This window comes from Phyllobates terribilis, unplaced genomic scaffold (assembly GCF_046119375.1).
Source record: "Phyllobates terribilis strain yellow unplaced genomic scaffold, ASM4611937v1 Scaffold_11__3_contigs__length_659146591, whole genome shotgun sequence".
NCBI classification, from domain to species: domain Eukaryota; kingdom Metazoa; phylum Chordata; class Amphibia; order Anura; family Dendrobatidae; genus Phyllobates; species Phyllobates terribilis.
Genome location: NW_027362771.1, coordinates 541,088,016 through 541,108,515, shown reverse-complemented (window position 1 = coordinate 541,108,515; position 20,500 = coordinate 541,088,016).

Here is a 20,500-nt window from a genome sequence, read left to right as displayed (position 1 = left end):
TTCCCTGGTCACGGAGTCGATTGAGCCGCTGTACGACCTCAGTCGGTCCGAGTTGATACCTAGTTACGCCCCTCTGGTCCCTCCTTGCACCGCGGTACAGAGGTTCGACCACCCGGATCCGTAACAGGGAGGCACTCGAATGCCCCTTGGAAGAGACGTGGAGGAGGGCCTCATAAAAAATGTTCCCATTAGAAAGGAGCGGGCCTCCTATACTTACAATGCCCATGCACTAAGTGTATGCGCTGGCAAACATTTACCCCTGGGGGGTATACATGAACATACTGTGTAAATTTTTTTTTCTACGGGCATCATAAACACCCTTTAAAAAAATTATGTGGGTGTTGCATCACTGACCACAGTCACCCTGGTGATATGGTGGTGGAGGATGAGAAGAAGGAGGAGGACAAGAGCAAATAGCCAAAATCAGGAAGCGTATACCCATGTCTGGGTGTGAAAAGGTGCATGGGAATACACCTCCCAAGAAAAGGCATTGGATTTGAGTTTATGTTACGCTGCTATCATTCGGTGGTGTTGAGAAGTCTGGCCCAATCCAGCCCTTGTTCATTTTAATAAGAGTCAGCCTGTAAGCATTTTCAGTTGACAGGTGGATGCGCTTATCAGTTATAATTCGACCAGCGGCACTAAAAACTCGCTCTGATAAAACGATGGCGACAGGGCAGGCCAGGACCTCCAAGGCATAGGGAGCCTGTTCATTCCACGTATACAGCTTGGATACCCAATAATTATAAGGCACAGAGGAATCACGGAGGACGTTGGTATGATCGGCAAGGTACTCCCTCAATATCTTCCCAAACTTTGCACTCCTTGTAAGAGTACCCCGCGCCTCAGGGCTTGTGCGATGGGAGGGGCTGAGAAAATTCTCCCAGAACTTTGACAGTGTTTCCCGGCCGCTGCTAGATTGAAGTTGTGTCTCTCTCGCCTTTACTCCTTGGTTGTCCAACTAAGTGTGCCCTCTGCCGCCAGCATTTTCAGATGGGAATTTTTTTAATAGTTCTGCAACAAGGGCCTTCTGGTACAGCCCCATTTTTGTAGACCTGTCCACCTCAGGAATAAGAGATATAAAGTTCTCCTTGTAGCGTGGGTGTAGAAGTGTCACCAACCAGTAATGACTGTCACCCAAAATTTTGAGAACGCAAGGGTCATGGGAAAGGCACCGTAACATAAACTCAGCCATGCGTGCCAGACTGCTAACAGGCAAGACTTCCGTGTCCTCACCAAGAGGATGACTGACCATGCTCTCCTCTTGTCCACGTGTCTATGGTTAGGTGGACTTTCCCGGTAACTGCGTTGTTGAGGGCATGGCTAACGTTTTGGGACACGTGCTTGTGTAATGCGGGGATGGCACACCAAGAGAAATAGTGGCCGCTGGGGACCGAGTACCGAGGGACGGCCGCTGCCATCAGGTTGCGGAATGCTTCCGTCTCCACGAGCCTAAAAGGCCACATTTCGAGAGCAAGCAGTCGTGAAATGTGAGAATTTAGTAGTGTGCCTGTGGGGCGTTGGCTGCATATTTGCGCTTGCGTTCCAAGGACTGGGGTATGGACAACTGAACGCTGCGATGGGACAAGGACATGGACGTGCTTCCTGATGATGCTACTTGAGAGTATGCAACAACAGGTGCAAGGCAGGAGGCATCTTCGCATGCACCATGGACAGGGGATTGACGTGCATGCACAACAGCGGAAGAAGCAATGGTGCCACCCGCAGACACTGTTCCTGGACCCTGGGGTTCGGCCCACAAAGTCGGGTGCTTTGATGCCATGTGCCTGATCATGCTGGTGGTGGTCAGGCTGGTCATTTTGCCACCCCTGCTGATGCTGGCCTGGCCGGTGGTGCAAATGGCCTTTTTGGGGTTATCGGCAGAGTCTTTAAAAAACAACCAGACTCGGGAACACCTAACAGTTGTACTGGCAACTTCCTTCCTGTTGGTGTTACGGGGAACGGTTGCCTGCCTTTTGTTTGCAGCCACCACACTGCTTCTTCCTGCCTGTTGGGGTGCTCTGCCTCCCTCCCCCTGTGTTCTGCTGTCCTCGCTCTGCATGTCCTCCTGCCAGGTTGGGTCAGTTACTATATCATCCACCACCTCGTCTTCCACTTCCGCACCCTGGTCCTCCTCCTGACTTTCTGGCAATTGTGTCTCATCATCGTCCACCTCTTGTGACACTTTCCCACCATCGCCTTCGTGTGACCGTGGCTGCTCAAATATTTGGGCATCGCTACATGCGATCTCCTCTTGCCCCGCTTCAAGTGGACCGGGCGAGAGGCCTGAATCTATAAATGGAAAAGTGAACAGCTCTTCAGAGTGTCCAAGTGTGGGATCAGTTGTCTCCGGGCACTCGGCATGGTGGGAGGAAGGAGGATCAGGGTGAGGAATATGCGGTCCAGACTCAAGGCTACTGAGACTTGACCGTGTGGAAGACAGGTTGGTGGTGGTGGTGGCTAAGTGACTGGAAGCATTATCCGCTATCCAACCAACAACACTGCTCTGGGTTCAATAGTGGTGTGCTGTGGTCCCCTAGGAATTGGGACAGGAAGGTTGGGTGAGAAGATGTGGGTGTTTGTTTTGGCACAATTTCAGCTTGCCCACGGCCTTGTCCTCGGCCTCTGCATGCACCATCACGTCCAGTTCCCCGTCCCTTGCCACGTGCCTTGCCCATTTTAAATGGAGGACGATATCTTCCACGCTCACTACAAATGACTGAGTTTGGAGTGAACTTATATGTGATCCGTGTGACGGAGAAAACAGAGTTTTAAATACCTGGCCTGTAGATAACTAGTTTGAACACCCAACTGGTGTCAATTGCTTCACTGACACACTGAAACAAAATTTTAATGGAGGCCAGAAATGGCAGCATTTTCTGACAACGTACTGTATATGTGATCCGTGTGACGGAGAAAACAAAGTTTTAAATACTTGGCCTGTAGGTAACTAGTTTGAACAGCAAACTGGTATCAATTGCTTTACTGACACACTGAAACAAATTTTTAATGGAGGCCAGAAATGGCAGTATTTTCTGAAAACGTATATGTGATCCGTGTGACGGAGAAAACACAGTTTTGAATAGCTGGATTTCTAGCGCTGTAATATGGAAAGGACCTGGCTGTATTCTGCAGTGCCAACAAGCAAATGGCACAGAAAAACAGTGTTCTCTGGATTGCTTTTTAAGCAAATAATGAGGATTAAGATCCAAAAAAAATTATTCCTGAGTCCTAGGCCTTTGTCTAGAAATATCTAACAGTAACAGAAGGCAGAACTGGAATGGAGCCTCTTGTGCTTTGTGCACTGCAGTCTGCTATATACACTGCCTGCCTATATACACTGCCTGCCTGATATCTCTGCAGATGAATTAGTCCTCAGAAGGACTGTTTGTTAAGATGGATATGTGTAATGTACGTTTTTTCTCCCTACACTACCTAATACACAAGCAAATCTCTCCCTGACGCAGCAGCACCTCTCCCTTCACTGCCTGATTCCGGAGTGATTGTGACGAGCATGGCGGCGCCAAGTCTGATATAGACCTGATGACGCTGTGCGGCCAGCCAATCACTGTAATGCCACAACCACCATGGCTGCGGCATTACAATGAGTGGCAGGCAATCCCTGCATGTTGATTGGGGCTCTAAAGAGTGCCAAACATGCAGGGAGGGGACTTGAGCATCCGTCCGAGCATCTTTCAAGTACTCGGCGAGCTCCGAGCATCTCGAGTACTGAGATGCTCGGCCGAGTACTGAGTACTTGCGAGTATGCTCGCTCATTACTATTGTTATCTGTAAAACGTCTAAGGCTGTGTGCCCACAATGCGTTTTTTAAAAAACGCTGCAGAAAGGCTTAAAAAACGCATGGTAGAAGGCCTGCCATGTTCCCCAATGATCATCTGCATGTGCTGTGCACATGCTGCGGAAATTTCTGCTGCGGATTATCATTGCGGAAAAAAACGCAGCACTACCAATTATTTTGCGGAAGTGCTGCGTTTTCGCCGCCATTGACTTGCATTAGAACGCATGCATTCCGCTTCACTAGATAAGGACATGCGGAATGCACGCGTTCCAATGTGCAGATGGTACCAAGTCTAGAGGAGAGGAGACTCTCCTCCGGAACCGGGTACCGTAGAAACTGTGAAAAAAAGAATTAAAATAAAAAATAAAGATTAGATTTACCTTCTGGCGGCCCCCGGTCTCCTTGTCTGTGCTTGCCGGCAGCTAGCGATGGACTGAAGGACCTGCGCTGACGTAATATTCATGTGACGGGTCACGCAACGCTGACGTCGGCAGGTCCTTCAGTCTACTGCTGCCGGCAGCCGGGACAGAGGGAATCAAGACACCGGGGGCCATCGGAAGGTAAGTATAGATTTATTTTTTATTTTTTAACATTCTTTCGGTCACAGTATATAAATCCATGCCGTTTGCATGGATTTATATAGTGTGACCAAGTTGACAAGCACTTTCCAAGTGATGCTAAAATCGCTTGGAAAGCGCTTGTCAACCCACATGCGGAAATGCAAGTGAAGAATGCTTCACTTCCGCATGTCCCTGGCAGGAAAACACATGTACAATCCGCATGCGTTTTTTTCTGCCAGGCAGATGCTGAAACGCTCAGGAAAAAATCCGGAGCATTTCCGCATCGTGGGCACATAGCCTAACAGCTAAAGGACTTACTGTAAAATTCAAAGATGATGAGTGTACAATCCTAGCAGGAAACAAGGTAATAATAACCAATGTCAAGGCAGATGAACAATTATATCATCTAGACACATTAAAGGAACAGATAAAGTTGTGTACACATGATCACAAGAATTGTATTCACATGTGGCATAGACGTCTAGGACACAGACATCCTGAAAGTATAATGGAGCTACAAAGGAAAGAATTGACAAAGGATCTATTGATATCTGATTGCTCAATTCCCGTAAGATGTGAATGTTGTATAAAATCCAAAGCCACAAGGATATCTATTCCTAAAGAAAGTGAAACAAAAAGCACAATAGCACTTGATTTGGTGCATACTGACGTATGTGGACCCATGAAAGTGACTACATCAGGAGGCAATGGATATATGATGACTTCTTTTATAGATGACTACTCAAGATACACAGTCACATACTTGATCAAGAACAAAAACAAAGTTTTCAATAAACTAGTAGACTACGTGACAAAGTCGAATAACAAGTTTCAGAGGAAGCCAATTGTCATTAGAAGTGATAATGGAGGTGAATTCACAGGACACCAAATAGGAAACTACTTAAGAAAAAATGGTATAGAGCATCAAAAGACTGTTCCATACACACCTAAACAAAATGGAGTAGCAGAAAGGAAAAACAGATCTCTGAAATGATAAGGTGTATGCTGACAGATTCCAAACTATCAGAGAAATATTGGGGTGAAGCAGCAATGACAGCTACATATCTACAGAACCGACTTTTTTCGAGAAAACTGAAAAAAAAACATATAAACTGTGGCAAAGTATGAAACCAAGTGTAAATTATTTAAGAGTTTTTGGTTGTAAAGTTTTTGTATTCATTCCAACAGAAAAACGTTCCAAACTTCAAAATAGGTCCATGGAAGGAATATTTGTTGGATACAGTGAAAATTGCAAATGATATAGAATCCTAGATCCCAAAACAGACAGAGTTATGGTGAGTAACAGTGTGACATTCATTGAGGATCTAAATCAGTGTTTCCCAAACCCCATCCTCACGGCCCCCCACAGGTCATGTTTTCAGGATCTCCTTAGTATTGCACAGGTGAGAGAATTCCTGATGCCTTGATGATATTTCAATCACCTGTGTAATATTAAGGAGATCCTGAAAACATGACCTGTGGGGGGCCGTGAGGATGGAGTTTGGGAAACACTGATCTAAATGAAGACACTATGATTTCACTAGAAACAAAAAATGAGAAAAACAGCAATAATATAGCTGAAGGAATACCTGATGAAAAATAAGTTGAAATTAATAAAAAACAGAATACTGAAAGTGAAGAGATACAACTACAAACAGACACAGAACCAAGACGTTCAATAAGAGAAAACAAAGGAAAACCACCAATACGCCTTTCATACAAGGCAAGTACGAGTAAAATTTATGAGCCTACTTCTTGGGAAGACATATCTCGACTTCCTGAATAAGAAGCCAATAAATGCATAGAGGCAACAGAAATAGAACTAAAATCCATGCATGACTCAAAATCATGGACACTAACAGAATTACCAGAAGGAAGAAAAGCTATAGGATGTATATGGATTTTTAAAGTAAAGTACCGAACAGATGGCACAGCTGAACGATACCGAGCAAGACTCGTAGCTAAAGGTTATTCTCAAAAATATGGATAAGACTATGATGAAACATTTGCTTCAGTTGTCAAATATACTACAATAAGAACTTTGTTTGTAGTTGCAGCAATGAAACAAATGAAACTGAAACATCTGGATGTAAAGACAGCATTTTTGAATGGAAGTTTAACAGAAGATATTTACATGGAACAACCTCCAGGATTCAAAGACGAAAGTAATCCAAACATGGTTTGCAAATTACAGAAAAGTATATACAGTTTAAAACAAGCTGCTAAAACGTGGAATGATAAAATCACGGAGGTGCTCACAAATTAAAAATTTAAAAGAAGCAAGCTGATCCTTGCCTGTACACAAAAAGACTAATCGACAGATGGATCTATGTACTCATATACAGTACAGACCAAAAGTTTGGACACACCTTCTCATTTAAAGATTTTTCTGTATTTTCTTGACTATGAAAATTGTACATTCACACAGAAGGCATCAAAACTATGAATTAACACATGTGGAATTATATACTTAACAAAAAAGTGTGAAACAACTGAAAATATGACTTATATTCTAGTTCTTCAAAGTAGCCACCTTTTTCTTTGATGACTGCTTTGCACACTCTTGGCATTCTCTTGATGAGCTTGAAGAGGTAGTCACCGGAAATGGTTTTCACTTCACAGGTGTGCCCTGTCAGGTTTAATAAGTGGGATTTCTTGCCTTATAAATGGGGTTGGGACCATCAGTTGTGTTGTGCAGAAGTCTGGTGGATACACAGCTGATAGTCCTACTGAATAGAATGTTAGAATTTGTATTATAGCAAGAAAAAAGCAGCTAAGTAAAGAAAAGCGAGTGGCCATCATTACTTTAGGAAATGAAGGTCAGTCAGTCTGAAAAATTGGGAAAACTTTGAAAGTGTCCCCAAGTGCAGTTGCAAAAACCATCAAGCGCTACAAAGAAACTGGCTCACATGAGGACCGCCCCAGGAAAGGAAGACCAAGAGTCACCTCTGCTTCTGAGGATAAGTTTATCCGAGTCACCAGCCTCAGAAATCGCAGGTTAACAGCAGCTCAGATTACAGACCAGGTCAATGCCACACAGAGTTCGAGCAGCAGACACATCTCTTCAGCAACTGTTAAGAGGAGATTTTGTGCAGAAGGCCTTCATGGTAAAATAGTTGCTAAGAAACCACTGCTAAGGACAGGCAACAAGCAGAAGAGGCTTGTTTGGGCTAAAGAACACAAAGAATGGACATTAGACCAGTGGAAATCTGTGCTTTGGTCTGATGAGTCCAAATTTGAGATCTTTGGTTCCAACCACCGTGTCTTTGTGCGACGCAGAAAATGTGAACGGATGGACTCTACATGCCTGGTTTCCACCGTGAAGCATGGAGGAGGAGGTGTGATGGTGTGGGGGTGCTTTGCTGGTGACACTGTTGGGGATTTATTCAAAATTGAAGGCATACTGAACCAGCATGGCTACCACAGCATCTTGCAGCGGCATGATATTCCATCCGGTTTGCGTTTAGTTGGATCATCATTTATTTTTCAACAGGACAATGACCCCAAACATACCTCCAGGCTGTGTAAGGGCTATTTTACCAAGAAGGAGAGTGATGGGGTGCTACGCCAGATGACCTAGCCTCCACAGTCACCAGACCTGAACCCAATCGAGATGGTTTGGGGTGAACTGGACCGCAGAGTGAAGGCAAAAGGGTCAACAAGTGCTAAGCATCTCTGGGAACTCCTTCAAGATAGTTGGAAGACCATTTCCGGTAACTACCTCTTGAAGCTCATCAAGAGAATGCCAAGAGTGTGAAAAGCAGTCATCAAAGCAAAAGGTGGCTACTTTGAAGAACCTAGAATATGAGACATATTTTCAGTTGTTTTGCACTTTTTTGTTAAGTATATAATTCCACATGTGTTAATTCACAGTTTTGATGCCTTCAGTGTGAATGTACAATTTTCATAGTCAAGAAAATACAGGAAAATCTTTAAATGAGGTGTGTCCAAACTTTTGGTCTGTACTGTATGTTGATGGCATTTTAGTTTGTTTTGAAAAAGAAAGGGATAAAGAGGACATAGTAAAAATCCTGAATCAACATTTCGAGATCAAAGACTTGGGAAATGTGAAACAGTACTTAGGAATACAGATAGAAAGAGAAGATGGAAGTTTCCTACTTAATCAAAATCACATGATTCAAGACATAACTGAAACATTTGGATTGAAGGATGCAAAACCAGCAAAGTCTCCAATGGAAACTAATTATCTTAAGGAGATGAGTAGTGAGAAAAATGTGTTACCAAATAATGAAGAGTACAGAATGGCGATAGGAAAATTACTATATCTAGCTACTGTTACAAGGCCAGACATTGCAGCAGCAGTAGCAATTCTGAGTAGAAAAGTGTCCAAGTCAAATAAAGCGGATTGGAATGCTGTGAAGAGAGTAATACGTTATTTGAAAGGAACCAGCAATGTTAAACTGAAACTGCCTACAAGTGATAAATGCATTTTAACTGGATACGTTGATGCAGATTGGGCTGGAGATCCAACTGACAGAAAATCTACCAGTGGCTATATTTTCTTTCTCTCAGGTGGACCAATTAGTTGGACTAGTAAAAAACAATCAATAGTAACGCTGTCGTCAACAGAAGCAGAACATGTTGCAGCAGCACATACGAGTCAAGACAATTGCTAACAGACCTAGGACAAGCACAGTTGGAACCAGCAAAAATAAATAAGGACAATCAGGGATGTCTTGTTCTTGCTCAGATGGAAAGAGTTAACCCAAGAACCAAGCACATTGATGTGAAGTATCATTTCTTGAGGGACCATCAGGAACAAGGCATCCTGAAATTAGAATATTGTCCAACTGAAGATATGACAGCAGACATTTTCACAAAAGCATTGAATGCTGAAAAACATCAGAGACTAATGAAGAAATTAGGTTTGACTGAATAAGTCCTTACTGTTGAGAAAGGATGTTGGTATATGTAATAGTTGTGGACTTCTTTGTTTGTGTGAAGGAGGACTTTATGCTAATCTGACAGTAGATGGCGATGTTGTGTAAAGTTTCCTTGTTTACTGTATTGTATAAGAAAAAAAGTCTCTCTAGTACTTTCTGCTTTGTTCTTACTTCCTGGTGTAGTACTGTGTGACTGTGCGTTGTTTTTTCCTTTAACTCATGTTCTGAGAAGTAAAAGCTTGTTATCCCATGTAATCTGCTCTGTAACGTTTCTACCGCAACTGTGGGTATCCAGAAGCTGTGCAACAGTAGCAAGGCTTTTAAAAATTGTGATTGCTGTTGTTTTCATATTAGAATAAACACACATGCAATCCAATATACATTATTAAGGTGTTGGTAAGATCACAACCACATAGAAGGATCAAGAATTTGTATTATCATTTATTTTCTATTAGACGTAGTTGTTGCAGTGAAGTTCAGTGATAGAAGACCAAAATAACATTATAGTATAACTAGTTGTCTGACATGAAACATCTGCAACCCAAATACAAGTGTAATAGTCCACTACACCAAATTCACGATGGAGTGGACTAGATACATCACATTTTATATAGAAATATATTCACCAAAGATCCAACACTAACTACTGAAATATTAAAATAGACGCAAGCCTAATACAAAAATACAAGAACAGAACTGAGTTTACTACATAGATACAGTAACAGAACCAAGCTTACTACATAGATAGAGAAACAGGACTGAGCTTACTGCATAGATACAGAAACAGAACCGAACTGTCACGCCAGGTGTGGGAAGGACTTAGTGCTACACAAAGGGAAGAGGGAAAGTGAGCCCAGACTCTAGGGAAAGGGGGAAGTGGAGACCTCCTAGTCAGGTCTAGTGTCACCCTGTCTCAACTACCATCCCTATATTGGCTCCTCGCCAATTGCCGCAAGCGTGCCTCGCCTTCACTTTCCCTGGCGTATGGCTAAGGCTAAGGAAGGTAGGAGATGAGCACTAGTCAATCTCACTAAACTCTATAGACAACAAGGGTAGACAAACAGGTGGAGATTGCTTAGCTTTAGACGACTCCAGACAAATGCGCACTCGGCCTCAAGCTCCAGAGAGGACGAAGTACTGCTCTTGCTAAGCCTTCACAAGTAGTAATGAATATAGCCGGCACCTCCCTCTCAGACACACCAGGTATTTATGCACCCAAGCCAAAGAGCTAATTAGCCAGAGGGAGGTAGCCGCTAGGTCCCAAAGACAGCCTTTCATCTAAGAAGATGTCTGTAATGCAAAACAAAGAGATTTCCTGCAACCAACTGCAGGGCGACTGTCTGTCACTTCTGACACACCCGTGACAGTACCCCACCTCTACAAGTGGCCTCCGGACACTCAGGACCAGGTTTCTCAGGAAAAGAGGTGTGGAATGAGCGAGACAATCTGGGAGTGTTCACCTCTGATGCTGAAACCCACATCCTCTCTTCTGGACCATAGCCTTTCCAGTGCACCAAGTATTGTAGAGAAAAATGTTGGAGACAAGAATCTACAATCTTTGAAATCTGGAACTCAAGATTACCATCAACCATTACTGGGGGAGGTCATAGAGGTAAGGGCTCAAGAGGTTCCACATACTTTTCGAGTAAGGACCTGTTGTGGACCTTAAGGGCCAGAGGAAGTTTAAGACGAAATGCTGCTGGGTTATTGACGGCGGTTATTTTATAGGGACCAATAAGCCTCGTTCCCAAGGAAGGAACTTTCAATCTTATATTCCTGGTAGACAACCACACAAAGTCATTCACATTCAGGTCCGGACCTGGCAAGCGTTTTCTGTCAGACATACATTTATACCTGTCTCCCATGATGTTTAAATTGCTCAGAACACCCTGCCTTGCCAAGGAGAGTGACAAAGCAAACCGTTCCTCCTCAGGAACTCCTGAAGCTCCTCCCCCACTAAAGGTAGCAAATTGTGGGTGATAACCATATGCACCGAAGAACGGTGACATGCCAGTGGATTCTTGCCAATGATTATTAATGCCAAATTCTGCCAGCGGTAAGTAGGATGCCTAATCCTCCTGATTTTCAGAGCCAAAACACCTGAGGTAGGTCTCCAAATTCTGATTGACACGCTCGGTCTGACCATTCCACTGAGGGTGGAAGGCAGAGGAAAAGGACAGCTGCACCCCAGTCGAGAACAGAATGCTTTCCAGAACTTGGAAACAAACTGGGTCCCCTGATCTGACACCACATCGGAGAGAACCTTGTGAAGCTTCACAATCTCATTTATGAATGCCTGAGTAAGTGTCCCATTTGGAAGTGCAGGCAATGCGACGAAGTGAACCATTTTACTGAACCTATCTACTACCACAAAAACCACCATTTTTTCTGCAGAAACCGTTGGTCAGTAATAAAATCCATGGATAAGTGTGTCCATGGCCTTCTAGGGATAGGTAGCGGAAGAAGAGTACTAGACGGATGGGTATGTGAAACCTTAGAAGGTGCGCAAATACTACAAGCAGCTACGTGTTCAATCATATAATGATGCAACCCCGGCCACCAAAAATGACAAGAGAGGAGGTCCGTGGTTGCCTTACCACCTGGATGCCCAGCAAGCACAGCGTTATGATGTTCCTTGATTACTTTGCGGTGCAGATCAGATGGTACAAATAACTTTCCTGAAGGGCAGGAGGCAGGGGCATCCCCCTGTGCATCCAACACCTCACCCTCCAGTTCAGGATAAAGTGCCGAAATGACCACCCCTTTTTGTAATATTGGGGCTGGGTTCTCATGGTCACCACCACCAGGGAAGCTCTGGGACAAAGCATCAGCCTTGACATTTTTGACCCCTGGACGAAAAGTGACAACACAATTGAACGTAGTGAAAAACAAGAACCATCTGGCTTGCCTAGGGATTAGTGTTGAGCGAGCATGCTCAACACTGCTCGGTACTCGCCCGAGCATCACGCTACTCGGGATGTTCGGCGAGCACTGAGCATTTCCGGGTTACTCGGGCAGGAGCTCGGGTCTCCGCCCTGCACGTTTGACGCTCTTTACAGTACAGAGCCAATGAACATGCAGGGATTGCCAACCAGTCACTGTAATGCCGCAGCCATGTTGTTTGTGGGCATTACAGTGATTGGCTGGCCGCACAGCGTCACCTCGAGTATTTAAAACTGGGCGCCGCCATCTTGGACACAGTCGCTCCGGATCAGACAGTGTAGGGTCAGTGCTGCTGAGCTAGGGAGAGATTTATACTCTGAAATAGTTAGTGTAGGGTCTCTAAAGCCTGCCAAATCAAACAAACAAGTCCTTCTCAGGACTAATATCCATCCCAGATATCAGGCAGGCAGGCAGGTAGGCTGTATAGGAGACGCAGTGGTTATACCAGCAAACGCTGCATTACAGTCCTGTGTACTCCTGTTGGTCAAATTGCTAGACTTATCACCCCGGTCTCAGGGGTCTGGAAATTTTTTTTTTTTTTTCATCTAAATCCTGTATTTTTTTTTCCTCAGTCAGACTGTCCAAATACGCGTCTTATTAACCTTTTGGTATTCCCCCACCACCCCCCAAAAAAAAAAATTGAGTGCGTCTGTGACTGTTCAGACACCAATATATCTGTTTAAAAGAGTTTGGTGTAGGCCAGAAAAATATAACTGTGGTTTTGCAGTTCCACGGGTGAAATCTCTGTATTATCCTGTTTTTGGCATTTTTTGCTGTAAAAAAAAACTGTAATAGTGTCTCCCTGATTGTTCAGACACAAATATATCTGTTTGAAAGATTCTGGTGTACGCCACATAACTATAACTGTGGTATTGCAGTTCCACGGTTCAAATCTCTGTATTATCCACTTTTGGGCCTTTTTTACATAAAAAAAACAGTTTGAGTGTGTCGCTGACTGTTCAGCCCCAAATATATCTATTAAAAAGAGTCTGGTATATGCCAGTAAATTAGAACTGTGGTTTTGCAGTTCCACGGTTCAAATCTCTGTATTATCCAGCTTTTTGCCTGTTTTACGTAAAAAAAAAAAAAAAAATAGTGTCTCCCTGTCTGTTCAGTCACAAATATACTGTATCTGTTTAAAAGATTCTGGTGTAGGCCAGAGAAATAGAACTGTGTTTTTTCTCTTCCACAGTTCTAATCTCCTTTTTATTACCCTTTTTCCATTGACTGTGCGAGTGTAAGCTATTTTACTTCATTTACAATGGGCAAGGCGCGTGGCAAGGGACATGGAACTGGACGTTCTGGTGATGGTGCGAGGAAGTCGACGCTGGCAATTTGTCACAAGAGGTGGACGATGACGAGACACAATTGCCACGAAGTGAGGAGGAGGATCGTGGTGCGCAAGTGGAAGAGGGGGGGGGGTTGGGGATGATCTAGTAACTGACCCAAAGTGGCAGGAGGACACGCAGAGCGAGGCCAGCAGCACACAGGGGGAGGGAGGCAGAGTACCCCAATAGGCAGGAAGAAGCAGTGTGGTCGCCGCACACAGAAGGCTGGCAACAGATCCCCGTAACACCAACACGAGGGACATTGCCAGTACAACCGGTAGGTCTTCCAGACTCTGGAATTTTTTTAATGACTCTGCTGATAACCCCAAAAAGGCCATTTGTACCACCTGCCATGCCAGCATCAGCAGGGGTGACAAAATTACCAGCCTGACCACCACCAGCATGATCAGGCAAATGGCAGCAAAGCACCCGACTTTGTGGGGCGAACCCCAGGGTCCACGACCAGTGTCAGCGGGAGTCACCACTGCTTCTTCCGCTGTTGTGCGTGTAAGAGAACCCCCTGTTGTGCGTGCAAGGCAATCCCCTGTCCATACTGCATGCAAAGATGCCCCCTCCTCTCAGTCTTCACTTGTTATGGCAGTTTCTCCAGAAACAGCATCAACGTCCACGTCCACGTCCCACCGCAGCATTCAATTGTCCATATCCCAGAGCTTTGAACGAAAGCGCAAATTCGCAACCAACGCCCCACAGGCCACAGTCCTAAATTCGAACATTTCACGACTGCGTTGGAAATGCTGCCTTTTAGGCTGGTGGAGATGGAATCCTTCTGCAATTTTATGGCGGTGGCGGTTCCTCGGTACTCGGTCCCCAGCCGACACTATTTTGCCCAGTGTGACATCCCTGCACTCCACAAGCACGTGTCCCAAAACATCTGCGGTGCCCTCAACAACGCAGTTACTGGGAGAGTCCACCTGACAACGGACACGTGGACAAGTGCTTGTGGCCAGGGACGGTACATCTCCTTGACGGCACACTGGGTAAACATAGTGGAAGCCGGGACCCAGTCGGACCTTGGGACGGAGCACATCCTCCCCACACCGAGGATTGCGGGCCCTGTGTCAGTCAGTCAGAGTTGCCCCCACAGTGTACAGCACCTGCACTTCATCCTCCTCCTCCTCCTCCTCATGTTCAGCCTCCATCTCAGATAACACCACATCAGTTACAACCTGGAAACACTGCTGTACTGCCTCAGCCAAGCGTCAACAGGCTGTGCTGAAACTCATAAGCTTAGGTGATAAACCTCACACTGCTTGTGAGTTGTGGTCAGCTGTGAAAGAGCAAGCAGATCTGTGGCTGAGACCGCTGAACCTACATGGAGGCATGGTTGTGTGTGACAATGGCCGTAACCTGGTCGCGGCTCTGAGGCGAGGCGAGATCACACACTTACCATGCCTGGCACGTGTGCTTAACCTCGTGGTTCAGTGGTTTCTTAAATCATACCCCGAGTCGCCAGATCTGCTCGTCAAAGTACGCCACCTGTCACCTCATTTTCGCAAGTCGGCTACAGCTTCCACCGCCCTTGCTGTGTTGCAGCAGCGTTTGCAGCCTCCGGCACACTGACTGGTGTGTGATGTCCCCACACGTTGGAACAGTTGTGGAGTACCAGCTGCAACAAGGCAGTCAATATTCAGGTCAGACTCCACACATAAGACCTCAGGAGTGGACCTGGATGTCTGACATATGTACCATCCTGACAAACTTTGAGGAGTCCACCAAGATGGCGAGTGGCGATGACGCCATCATTAGCGTCAGCATCCCACTTGTCTGTCTTTTGCAACGTTCTCTGCAGAGAATTAAAGAGGAGGCATTGCAGCCAGAGTATGATGAGATGGATCAAGAAGCCGTAGCGGGTGATTACACACAGCCCAGCCTCATCTCATCCCAACGTGCATTGGGGGACAATAAGGGCGAGGAGGAGGAGGAGGAGGAGGAAGAACAGGAGCTTGTATCATGCGCTGTAGACAGTAGTACCTGTACAACTGTCATACCGTCTGTTCAGCGTGGGTTGGCTGAGGACAGGGGGGAGGAGGAGGAGGAGAGCATGGTCAGTGGTCATCTTGCTGAGGACACGGAAGTCTTGCCCGTTACCAGTCTGGCACGCATGGCTGACTTTATGTTACGCTGCCTTAACCGTGACCCTCGCGTTGTCAAAATGTTGGGTGACAGTCATTACTGGTTGGTGACACTTTTAGACCCCCGCTACAAGGAGAAGTTTCACTCTCTTATTCCTGAGGTGGACAGGTCTACAAAAATGGGGCAGTACCAGAAGGCCCTTGCTGCAGAACTGTTAAAAAAATTCCCATCTGAACACGCTAGCGGCAGAGGTTACAGTTCGCTGACCAACCAAGGCGTACAGGCGAGAGAGATGCAACTCCAATCCAGCAGAGGCAGGGGAACACTGTCAACATTCTGGGACAGTTTTCTGAGACCCGCCCAGCTTACAGGTCCTGAGGCGCGGGGTACACTCATAAGGAGTGGAAAGTTTCAAAAGATGGTGAGGGAGTACCTTGCCGACCGTACCAGCGTCCTTCGTGATTCCTCTGTGCCTTTTAATTATTGGGCATCCAAGCTGGACACTTGGAATGAACTCGCTCTGTACGCCTTGGAGGTCCAGGCCTGCACTGCCGCTAGCGTGTTATCGGAGAGTGTTTTTAGTGCCGCTGGGGGAATTATAACTGATAAGCGCACTCGCCTGTCAACTGACAATGCTGACAAGCTGACCCTTATAAAACTGAACAAGGGCTGGATTGGGCCAGAGTTCTCATCACCACCAAATGATAGCAGAGTAACATAAAGTCAAATCCACTGTGTTTTTTCGGGAGGTGTATTCCCATGCACCGCTTCACACCCACACATGGGTATACGCTTCCTCATTTCGGCTGTATTTTGCTCTTCTCCTTATCCTCAGCCTCCACCACCACTATACCACCAAGGTGACCTTGGTCCATGATGCCAGCATTGCAAGTTCCTCCCTCCTAATTTTTGGCAGCTTTTGCTTGGAAGGCATAGGCAAAGACTATGGGAGACCCACTCCCCAATAATGGGAATAATGTTTTTAAGATGCTGTACTGCATGGCTCTTCCAAGGGGCATTAAAACCGTCTTGTTAAGCTACTGCGACCGCCACCATTCTTCCAAGGGGCATTAAAACCATCTTGTTAAGCTACTGCGACCTCCACCGCTGTTCCAAGGGGCATTAAAACCGTCTTGTTAAGCTACTGCGACCTCCACCGCTTTTCCAAGGGGCATTAAAACCGTCTTGTTAAGCTACTACGACCTCTAACACTTCTCCATGGGACATTAAAACAGTCTTGTTAAGCTACTGCGACCTCCACCTCTCTTCCAAGGGGCATTAAAACCATCTTGTTAAGCTACTGCGACCTCCACGTCTCTTCCAAGGGGCATTAAAACCGTCTTGCTAAGCTACTGCGACCTCCACCGCTGTTACAAGGGGCATTAAAACCGTCTTGCTAAGCTACTGCGACCTCCACCACTTCTCCAAGGGGCATTAAAACCAGCTTGTTAAGCTACTGCGACCTCCACCGCTGTTCCAAGGGGCATTAAAACCATCTTGTTAAGCTACTGCGACCTCCACGTCTCTTCCAATGGGCATTAAAACCGTCTTCTTAAGCTACTGCAACCTCCACATCTCTTCCAAGGGGCATTAAAACCGGCTTGTTAAACCACTCTGAACTCCACGTCTGTTCCAAGGGGCATTAAAACCGTCTTGTTAAGCTACTGTGACCTCCACATCTCTTCCAAGGGGCATTAAAACCGTCTTGTTAAACCACTCTGAACTCCACGTCTCTTCCATGGGGCATTAAAACCGTCTTGTTAAGCTACTGTGACGTCCACATCTCTTCCAAGGGCCATTAAAACCATCTTGTTAAACCACTCTTAACTCCACGTCTCTTCCAAGGGGCATTAAAACCGTCTTGTTAAGCTACTGTGACCTCCACATCTCTTCCAAGGGGCATTAAAACCGTCTTGTTAAACCACTCTTACCTCCACGTATCTTCCAAGGGGCATTAAAACCGTCTTGTTAAACCACTCTGAACTCCACGTCTGTTCCAAGGGGCATTAAAACCATCTTGTTAAGCTACTGTGACCTCCACGTCTCTTCCAAGGGGCATTAAAACCGTCTTGTTAAACCACTCTGAACTCCACGTCTCTTCCAAGGGGCATTAAAACCGTCTTGTTAAGCTACTGTGACGTCCATGTCTCTTTCAATGGCCATTAAAACCATCTTGTTAAACCACTCTTAACTCCACGTCTCTTCCAAGGGGCATTAAAACCGTCTTGTTAAGCTACTGTGACCTCCACGTCTCTTCCAAGGAGCATTAAAACCATCTTGTTAAACCACTCTGACCTCCACGTATCTTCCAAGGGGCATTAAAACCATCTTGTTAAACCACTCTGAACTCCACGCCTCTTCCAAGGGGCATTAAAACCGTCTTGTTAAGCTACTGTGACCTCCATGTCTCTTCCAAGGGCCATTAAAACCGTCTTGTTAAACCACTCTTAACTCCACGTCTCTTCCAAGGGGCATTAAAACCGTCTTGTTAAGCTACTGTGACCTCCACGTCTCTTCCAAGGGGCATTAAAACCGTCTTGTTAAACCACTCTGAACTCCATGTCTATTCCAAGGGGCATTAAAATAGTCTTGTTAAGCTACTGTGACCTCCACGTCTCTTCCAAGGGGCTTTAAAACCGTCTTGTTAAACCACTCTGAACTCCACGCCTCTTCGAAGGGGCATTAAATCCGTCTTGTTAAGCTTCTGTGACCTCCACGTCTCTTCCAAGGGGCATTAAAACCGTCTTGTTAAACCACTCTGAACTCCACTTCTCTTCCAAAGGGCATTAAAACCGTCTTGTTAAGCTACTGTGACCTCCACGTCTCTTCCAAGGGGCATTAAAACTGTCTTGTTAAACCACTCTGAACTCCACGTCTCTTCCAAGGGGCATTAAAAGCGTCTTGTTAAGCTACTGTGACCTCCACGTCTCTTCCAAGGGCCATTAAAACCGTCTTGTTAAACCACTCTGAACTGCACGTCTCTTCCAAGTGGCATTAAAACCGGCTAGTTAAGCTATTGGGACAACCACGTTTCTTCCAAGGGGCATTAAAACAGTCTTGTTAAACTACTCTGAACTCCACGTCTCTTCCAAGGGGCATTAAAACCGTCTTGTTAAACCACTCTGAACTCCACGTCTCTTCCAAGGGGCATTAAAACCGTCTTGTTAAACCACTCTGAACTCCACGTCTCTTCCAAGGGGCATTAAAACCGTCTTGTTAAGCTACTGTGACCTCCACATCTCTTCCAAGGGGCAATAAAACTATCTTGTTAAACCACTCTGAACTCCACGTCTCTTCCAAGGGGCTTTGAAACCGTCTTGTTAAGCTACTGTGACCTCCACGTCTCTTCCAAGGGACATTAAAACCGTCTTGTTAAACCACTCTGAACTCCACGTCTCTTCCAAGGGGCATTAAAACCGTCTTGTTAAGCTACTGTGACGTCCATGTCTCTTCCAATGGCCATTAAAACCATCTTGTTAAACCACTCTTAACTCCACGTCTCTTCCAAGGGGCATTAAAACCGTCTTGTTAAGCTACTGTGACCTCCACGTCTCTTCCAAGGGGCATTAAAACCATCTTGTTAAACCACTCTGACCTCCACGTATCTTCCAAGGGGCATTAAAACTGTCTTGTTAAACCACTCTGAACTCCACGCCTCTTCCAAGGGGCATTAAAACCGTCTTGTTAAGCTACTGTGACCTCCATGTCTCTTCCAAGGGGCATTAAAACCGTCTTGTTAAGCTACTGTGACCTCCACGTCTCTTCCAAGGGGCATTAAAACCGTCTTGTTAAGCTACTGTGACCTCCACGTCTCTTCCAAGGGGCATTAAAACCGTCTTGTTAAACCACTCTGAACTCCATGTCTATTCCAAGGGGCATTAAAATAGTCTTGTTAAGCTACTGTGACCTCCACGTCTCTTCCAAGGGGCTTTAAAACCGTCTTGTTAAACCACTCTGAACTCCACGCCTCTTCGAAGGGGCATTAAAACGGTCTTGTTAAGCTTCTGTGACCTCCACGTCTCTTCCAAGGGGCATTAAAACCGTCTTGTTAAACCACTCTGAACTCCACTTCTCTTCCAAAGGGCATTAAAACCGTCTTGTTAAGCTACTGTGACCTCCACGTCTCTTCCAAGGGGCATTAAAACCGTCTTGTTAAACCACTCTGAACTCCACGTCTCTTCCAAGTGGCATTAAAACCGGCTAGTTAAGCTATTGGGACAACCACGTTTCTTCCAAGGGGCATTAAAACAGTCTTGTTAAACTACTCTGAACTCCACGTCTCTTCCAAGGGGCATTAAAACCGTCTTGTTAAGCTACTGTGACCTCCTCGTCTCTTCCAAGGGGCATTAAAACCGTCTTGTTAAACCACTCTGAACTCCACGTCTCTTCCAAGGGGCATTAAAACCGTCTTGTTAAGCTACTGTGACCTCCACATCTCTTCCAAGGGGCAATAAAACTATCTTGTTAAACCACTCTGAACTCCACGTCTCTTCCAAGGGGCTTTGAAACCGTCTTGTTAAGCTACTGTGACCTCCACGTCTCTTCCAAGGGACATTAAAACCGTCTTGTTAAACCACTCTGAACTCCACGTCTCTTCCAAGGGACATTAAAACCGTCTTGTAAAGCTACTGTGACCTCCACGTCTCTTCCAAAGGCCATTAAAACCGTCTTGTTAAACCACTCTGAACTCCACAGCTCTTCCAAGGGGCATTGAAATGTTGTTTTTAATTACCTCTAACCTCCACAACTCTTCCAACGGGCATTGCATTTCCTTCTAATTTTAGTCAGCTTTTGCTTTTCAATGCATAGACGAACACTAAGGGAGACATGGACCATTCACTTCATTATCATGCCAGTCAACCACACATGTCT